Source organism: Macrobrachium nipponense, chromosome 19, assembly GCF_015104395.2.
Source record: "Macrobrachium nipponense isolate FS-2020 chromosome 19, ASM1510439v2, whole genome shotgun sequence".
In the NCBI taxonomy this organism is placed as follows: domain Eukaryota; kingdom Metazoa; phylum Arthropoda; class Malacostraca; order Decapoda; family Palaemonidae; genus Macrobrachium; species Macrobrachium nipponense.
Window position 1 is genome coordinate 47618481 of NC_061088.1, and position 8144 is coordinate 47626624.

Below are 8144 nucleotides of genomic sequence, written 5' to 3' on the forward strand. Positions count from 1 at the left end.
TATATATGTTTGTGTGTGTGTGTGTGTGTGTGTGTGTGTGTGCGTGTGTATGTATGTATTTATAAATATATGTAAATCTTGAAGATTCGATGCTCATACTATACAAAATACAAGCAAGGATAGGAATATGCTGGGAACTCGTACTTCTTTTATTGCTTCCTGCATTTCGTGACTTATAATCACATCATCAGGGAATTAAATGAGAACTTAATGTATTAACAAAAGTACTGATTGGGTAAAACTGAATTATGTTAAAATATTAATAATTAGAAATCTAAAAGCCAGTTAAAAATTATAGCTACTAGAGCACACTTAAATACAAGGCACAAAATTATATAACTTTGTGCCTTTTGTATATATATTTAAGTGTGCTCTAGTGGGTAAAATTTTTAACTGTCTTTGTAGATTTTGTGGTATTTATAGTGTTGGGGTTCCAGGTTGCATCCTGCCTTCTTTGGAGTCCATCACTTTCCTCAGTATGTGTGTTGTTTTATAATAGCATGCTCTTCGGCATGAGTCCTGGAGCTACTTCAGCATTATTTTTTTCCCTTTCAAGGATCTTGGGATCGTGCCTAATATTACAATGATTATGGGTACAATTTCCACTGACATATCCCATGTCCATCTTATGTTTATTTTCGGGTCTTGATACTTATATTATTTTTTTCTCTCTCATTCTCATATACTCTGGCACCCCATGGTACTTCTTGATTTTGTCAATCACTGTTAAGTCTGGTCTATTGGCATGCGTCACCCTATCTGTCCTGATACCATAGTCCCAGAGGATCTTTGCCTTATCGTTTTCTATCACTCCCTCAGGTTGACGTTTGTACACTTATTACCTCAAACTAGCTGGTGTTGCATGCACGTCCTTCAGGAGAGGGCTTTTGCAACTGAATCATGCCTATTTTTGTACTGTTTATGTTGAAGTGCCAGACATTTGCTTGCTACGTGGTTTATGGTCTAGTCTTTCATATTACACTTCCTGCATATGGGTAAGATGTTATTTCTCTCTATATCTCTTTGGACATAACTGGTTCTTAGGGCCTGATCCTTCTGTTTCCTTCTTGAGTTTTCCCCTCTGTAACCATTGCCATGTTTCGTTGCTGGCCAGTACTTTAGTCTGTCTTGTTCCAGCCATGTCTTACGAGTTCAAAATGACACTTTTAAACAAATGGAAAGAACTCATATCTTGGTAATGTGACCTACCTTTCATGATTCCCTTTAAGTGTCGCTGTCTGAAGCTAGCTGAAAATCAAATATCAAACCCTAGGCATATTCAAACTCCTGCTATTACAAAAATATACTTTTTATTTCCCCAAAAATAGCTAACATGGAAATGGAATAAAATGCGTTAAGATTATCTAAAAAAATAAATAACGGTAAACTAGCATATTCTACCCGAAATCCTATTTTAGTAAGAACCCCTTTTACCTCTTTTTATCCAAAAATTCAGTCTATCAAAAGTTAAAACATGTCTAGAGAAATCCCATTTTCCTATATGGTGACTTCGAATCCATCTGAAAATGAGAATATATTTACCAGACTATTAAACATTAAAGTTCATCAATAAAATGTGTCACATCGCACTCTTCTTTGTCTAGAACTCAACTTAGTGTCTTTTCACTTTTACCTTTTCCGACGGACCTCCAACGCCTCTTCTATGCCAAAATTACTTGTGTCCACTTTGGCAGTTTGTCGTCTAATTCCCCATTAAGTCACATACTAGAGATTATATGTCATTTTCTGTGACTCGTATTATGAATGTACGCATGCTACATACATGAAACTCGATAACTCTTCCCATGATTAACTCATGTCTTTGGAATGCGTTAACGGCCTCGATTTTGCACACAGCATGTTTTCTATTTGTTTTTCATCTTAGCATCTCCGAGGAATCCAGCGTTCGCACCTGTTTCTAACCGGCAAGAGCTAAAGTTATCATCAACCCCACTATCTAACTAATATATCTCTACCAGTGCCTTTAAGATGGCTCAGCCACCTGTGTGCACCCTGTCGCACACTACGTTGGCTACTGGTATATACTAGTTCATAATGTTTTTTTAATTTGCCACATGATTTAGAGCTACTTCTGTTGCTGTGGTTTTCTTACTCCGTCGTCTGCGTAGATAATTGATGGCTCCTACAACACATATTGACCCTCATTATAGCTACTATAACAGCAATCACTGAAACTGTAGCATTTGTCGAAGAAGAATCATCCCCATCGTTATCCTCTAGCAGTGGTAGCCTAATCGTCTACAGTGTAGGCGGAACTTTAACCGCCTCGCGGTCCCCATGTAAGAGTAGATTCGAAGTCTTCTAATGAAGGAATCATAACCGTCACCTCGTTGTCGACTTGAAATATCCCGTGACTCCATGCAAGTGCATCCTGCACCCACCTCGCAGAAGTATTGTAGACTCCTGATTTGTCCCTGAATTTATCCTGAGACAATCCATCGACGATATCTCGTCCTTGCAATGGCGACCTGTGACATCGTCGCCCGTGTGAAGATCCGACCTCTGGCGCTGTAGATCCTAAGTTGTTTTCATTGTCACCACTCGTGAGAACTTGGGAATTCTCTAAAGTCATCGTGTGTCCGTGTTTCGTCATTAATAGGTTTTAACTAACTCCTTGACAAGTCTACATGATCTTAAAAGGAATAAAGTCTTGCTTTAACACACGAATCTGTCATGAACTAACATACCCAATCTCATCGTCAATTATTAAGGACTAAAATTCTTCACTAAAATAAAATATGATCTTTATCTACTGACCCCTATTAAACCTACTGGAAGAATTGTTATCATTAACTAACCACTCATTATTAATCCCGTATCTGACAAGTATACTATCAAAAACCCCACCTCGATCAAACATAATGTTGAATATCGCTTCTATCTTATGTATCCCAAGATAAATTCTACCTTCTCTCTATAATAGAGATCCTATGTAAAGGTACCATAAAAAAAAAAACGGTTAATCCCGATTACAAGTATCCCTTATAGAAAAAAAATATCTTCAACTTTTCTCATTACAAAATGTATAAGGAAAAAAAATAATTCAACTCTTACCCATTACAAAACGTAATATGTATTGTCACGCAAATTGCTGCCGCAAGATATCAGTATCAACACCCCGAAATGACCCCTTAAAATTCCTCACCATGGAATGTCATCAACATTCCTGAAAGCGGTGCAAACCTATGAGTAATCATCCCCAAAATAAAATATCAACAATTAGTCTCATCCAAGACACCACAGCATTGTCAGCACCAAGCCTCCTGTGTATACAACATGTACTCAAATCACACTATTGACTTGTCTAGTCAGACTCGTAAACCCAGAAATCATCATTCCTCCAAATGGGCTCAAAAATCATCAATTAAATCCTCGCTGGGAATCCTCAATAAACCCTCACTAATACTATAGAACCACATTAATCCTAAAAAAATTATCCTCAGGACATCCTCATTGTCACAACAATGGCACCCAAGAAATTGTCCTCGGAAACGACTATTAAAAAGCTACTAATATAAAATATCCACCACAGGCTAAATCCTATGCCATTTGACCATCATTATGCCTCAAAATAAACCATTTGTAATACCGTCACATGTATATAACACCCAAGTAATCACCTCGCCGGGATATAAACCACAGAAAACCACAATCCAGAAATTATCAATAATAATTATATACTGTCAAGTACAACCACTGGTGAATATAACCTCATAAATTACAACACCTTTATAGGGCCTGTAAAACCACAATGCACTAGTGCCACCCCCCCCCCCCCCCCCTCACAAGAGCCATAATACTACAGAGAACCACCATCACCACCCCTTTGGTTCATAAAACGACAGATCACCAACAAAAATCATAGCCACAAAAATTCCATCACCAAAACAACCACAAAATATCAGCCCCAATAAATCAACATAACCAGGAATCACCAAATCACAAAAATCACCACCAGGTATCATCATAACCAAAAGTCATCACCAAGAACCGTTTATACTATTTCTCAACTCTACGGTAAATTCCCATATTTTTCCCCTCGTTTCCCCATTATGAAAACAATTAACTCTGGCTTTTACGCCAAATCGCCACAGTTTACTCATAATAAGAAAATAGTAAAAGAAGGAAAGGAAAAAAATTTTACATAAAACTGCTTAATCACATTTCATCACCCATTTGCAAAATCTTGGGGGAAAATGCAACTGCGCAATGTTATCTTCTTATTATCTACCAATGTTTTTCAATTCAGATATGAGTTAATTTTGACCAACCTGTCTTTTCATCTAAGACTACAAATCTGTTTCCTGTCTTTTCCTCAATAACTCTAAAAGGACCCTCAAACTTTGGACATAATTTGTAATTTAGTTCATTTCTCACATTGATTTTTAGGAATACATTGTCTCCAACAGCAATTTTAACATCTAATGATTTCTCGCTGCTCCTTTCCACCATTTCTCGGGTCGTAGCCTCGAGATTATGGCTGAGACAAGCATGACTCTCCTTAGCTGTGGAACTTAATGCTTCAATTGTATCTTTTCCATGATGAAGTATAGTTAGCAGATCTAATGTGCCCTTGCTTGGCAACCAAACAATGCTTTGATGTTATGTCTAATAATATCTATATATTATCCAGTTTTTATTGTTTCCTCCTCCGGTCTTTCTCAGAGCTTCGAGCACTCTCCTGTTTGCTCGTTCACATAACCCATTAGCTTTGGGTCTGTATGGAATAATTGTTATTTCTGTATCCCCATGACTTTTGCCAAACACTCCAAAGTCTTCTTTACAAATTCTCTGTCATTGTCGGTCAACAAAACCTCGAGTGACCCATATCTGCAGATGACACCATTGAAAAATGCTAGTTACTTCTTCGGCTTTTTTATGCTTAAGTGGAAAAAATTCTACAATCCTCGTTAGTTCATCTATTATTACCAACAGGCACTTATTAACATACCTAGATTCACTAAAATTTACTCGGATATCCATATGTATTCTCTGAAAGGGTCTACTTGGTATCGAACATGACCCTAATTTACAAGATGTTAGTCTTGCAGGTTTGCAAGCATTGCACACTGCACAGTTTTTCACAAAATTTCCCACATCTTTCCCCATATTTTCCCAAATATACTTATCATGTATCTCATTATACGTTTTTTCTAACACCAAATGTAGACTACCGAACCTGCAATCTACTATATCCAAAACCACTGGAACTAGGACTTTTGGAATTACGATCTGTGCCGTGTCTCCTTTACCTTCACTAGTCCTTAATTTATATTTAATTTTCCAGACCAACAGACTACCTTCTAATTCTAAACCTGAAAAAGGTAACTTATAACCATTCTTGATTGATTCCCCTCTGAGAAACGCTTTTGCATCTGCCAAAATTTCATCCTCATCTTGCCTTTGCTCTATGAGACTTATATCCCATTGTATAGACTCACTAGTAACTACCCCAACGTGAAATCCTTTCGTATCATAAAAATTTTAACTAAGGGCATCTGCGACTACATTTAATTTGCCTTGTATATATCTGAACTTTGTATCGAAGTCCCTGATAGTTAGGAACCATGGAGCTCTTTTGGGTAAAAAATCGGGTTTATTGAAAAGATCCAATAATGGCTTGTGGTCTGTAAGAACTTCTACTTTATTCTCCATCAGTATCATTTTAAAATGAACCAAACATAATACTATTGCGAAGGCTTCTTTATCAATGGTAGCCATTAGTCTTTCATTGTTGCCCTTTGTCCTAAATTTCCTGCTAAAGAAAGTAATGGGATGGAGCCTCCCATCAAATTTTTGCATAAGGCAAGCACCTATACCCTCCTAGCTGGCATCAGTCACTAATGTGGACGGTTCGCTGAAATTTGGAAATTTTATGACTGGGGGATTCATTAATGCATTCTTAAGTTTCTGAAAAGCTACTTGTTGCAGCTCTTCCCAGTGAAATTGAATGTCTTTCTGCTATACATCTGTTAGAGGAGCTATGTTAGAAACCCATTTCACAAAACGTTGAAAAAACGATGCCATGTCCAGGAATGTCCTAGTTTGTTTCTTTGATTTCAGGGGAGGAAAATCTGCAATTGCTTTATCTTTATGGTCATTTACTTGAACTCCCTCTTTAGATATAACATGACCTAAATATGTAATTTGCTTCTTCAAGAAGGAATACTTAACTACCTTAATTTTCAATCCTGCTAACCTAAGTCTCTTAAATACTTCCTTAAGCATTTCTAAGTGTTGCACGATCGAGTCTGTTGCAATTAATAATATATCATCCATGTACACAGAAACATTTTTACTCAATAACCCGTGCAAAACTGTGCTTACTAACCTCGTAAAGGTCATAGGACTGCCTGATAAACCGAAAGGCATTTGCCTAAATTCATAGTATCCCTTTGGGCACTGAAAAAGCAGTATATTCCTTACCATTTTCGCCAAGGGGGACTTGCAAAAATCCCTGGCCTAAATCAATTGAGCTATAAATATTATGGCCCCCAATTTCTACAGATCTGGTATACACGTGACTTGGTAATGGTCAGGAATTTTCTTCTCGTTCAAATGTCTAAAATCGACGCATACTCTGACAGAACCGTCCTCCTTAGGCACTGCTAACAGAGGAAAGTTATATGGAGACACACTAGGCCTAATGATTCCTTCTGCTTCCCATTTACTGACCTCTTTTTCTACCTGGTCTCTGATTTTGAAAGGTATGCAGTATGCATACCTTTCAAAGCTACCATGTAAAGCTACCATGTAAAGCTACCATGTAAAGCTACCATGTCCCAAATTCTGCCAAAAGTTCGCTTACCGATTCTATATGCTCTTTAAAATCTGCATTAGCTAAACGTTCTCTAAATATTATCTTCCTTGATTTCATTTCTGCCTCTGAAAACTCAGTTTTCCCCTCCATGATAGTCACTGAACCGCTGTCACTACTCCAATCTTGGAGGTCTACCACAAACATAATTTTCTGGTATTTCCTGACTGTATCATTACAGTTCAATAATTTAACCCATGTAACACCAGTGTCGATACTCTGTTCACTGATGCAGTTCTAATAGCCCCCTCTTAGTTTCCCACTACCCTCAATTAAGCATACTTCCCTGGGCTTTTTAACTTCCCTCAGTCTGACTTTTACCATAGTCTTTGTACCTGGAATTAAAATAACATCCTCTGATAAAACACCTTTATATTTGTGGTTAGTACTTCCCTGTTCCACAAGCCCATAAATATCACCGCCCGTGGTTCTCATTGCATCCTCCAGGACCCCATTGTTAGTATCAGTAATAGTGTCAGTATTAGTATTAGTATAAGTATTAGAATCAGTATCACCACCCATACCACCATTGTTAAAACCGCCAAAATTGTTACCACCATGGCCCTCAATATCCCGTTTATCATCACCAACATCCCAGCTGTTATTCCCCGTATCATCAGTGTGGGTTCTGGTATCACCACTCCCCATATCCTTGGTATCACTACCATTAACCCCTCCAAAAGTGCCCCCATTTTCACTATTCCCCAAATCCTTAGTTCCACTTGCATCCTCATAAGGGATAAAAACACCTGGTATTAAAACTGTTATACCACTAACACCTGTATGGACTGATATACTGTGTCTTCTACATGCAGGATGGCCCAGTAAAAGTCTGTTGCCCAATGCAACCCCTTTTATAACCAAAAATGGTTCTATTGACCATATTCTAACGAAACCAAAGGGTGTTTAATCTATGGGCTTGCACATCACACACCATCTCTGTTGACGGTTTCAAATGGTAATGAGAGAACATGGACTGATACAGATCATGGTTCATTAAATTCACAGAAGATCCTGTACCAATAAAAATTGGGATATCCACATCCTCCACTGTTCTGTTTACTATCGGCCTGGGCTCTGGAGCATCCCCCACGAGACCACAATGGCACATACAAATTATCTTTACCCTTTTTGTTGATCGGCTTTCCAAAAATTTCGCCGATCTGTTTGCCCTTTTGAGTGATCTGCCTTGGAAATTCTCGTATTATAACTTCCGAATTTCTGAGGTGTAGGTCTCACATCCCACCGTATCTGAGACGGACAAACCTGCCAACAGTGATCCATTTGTGTGCCCTGGTTTATTACA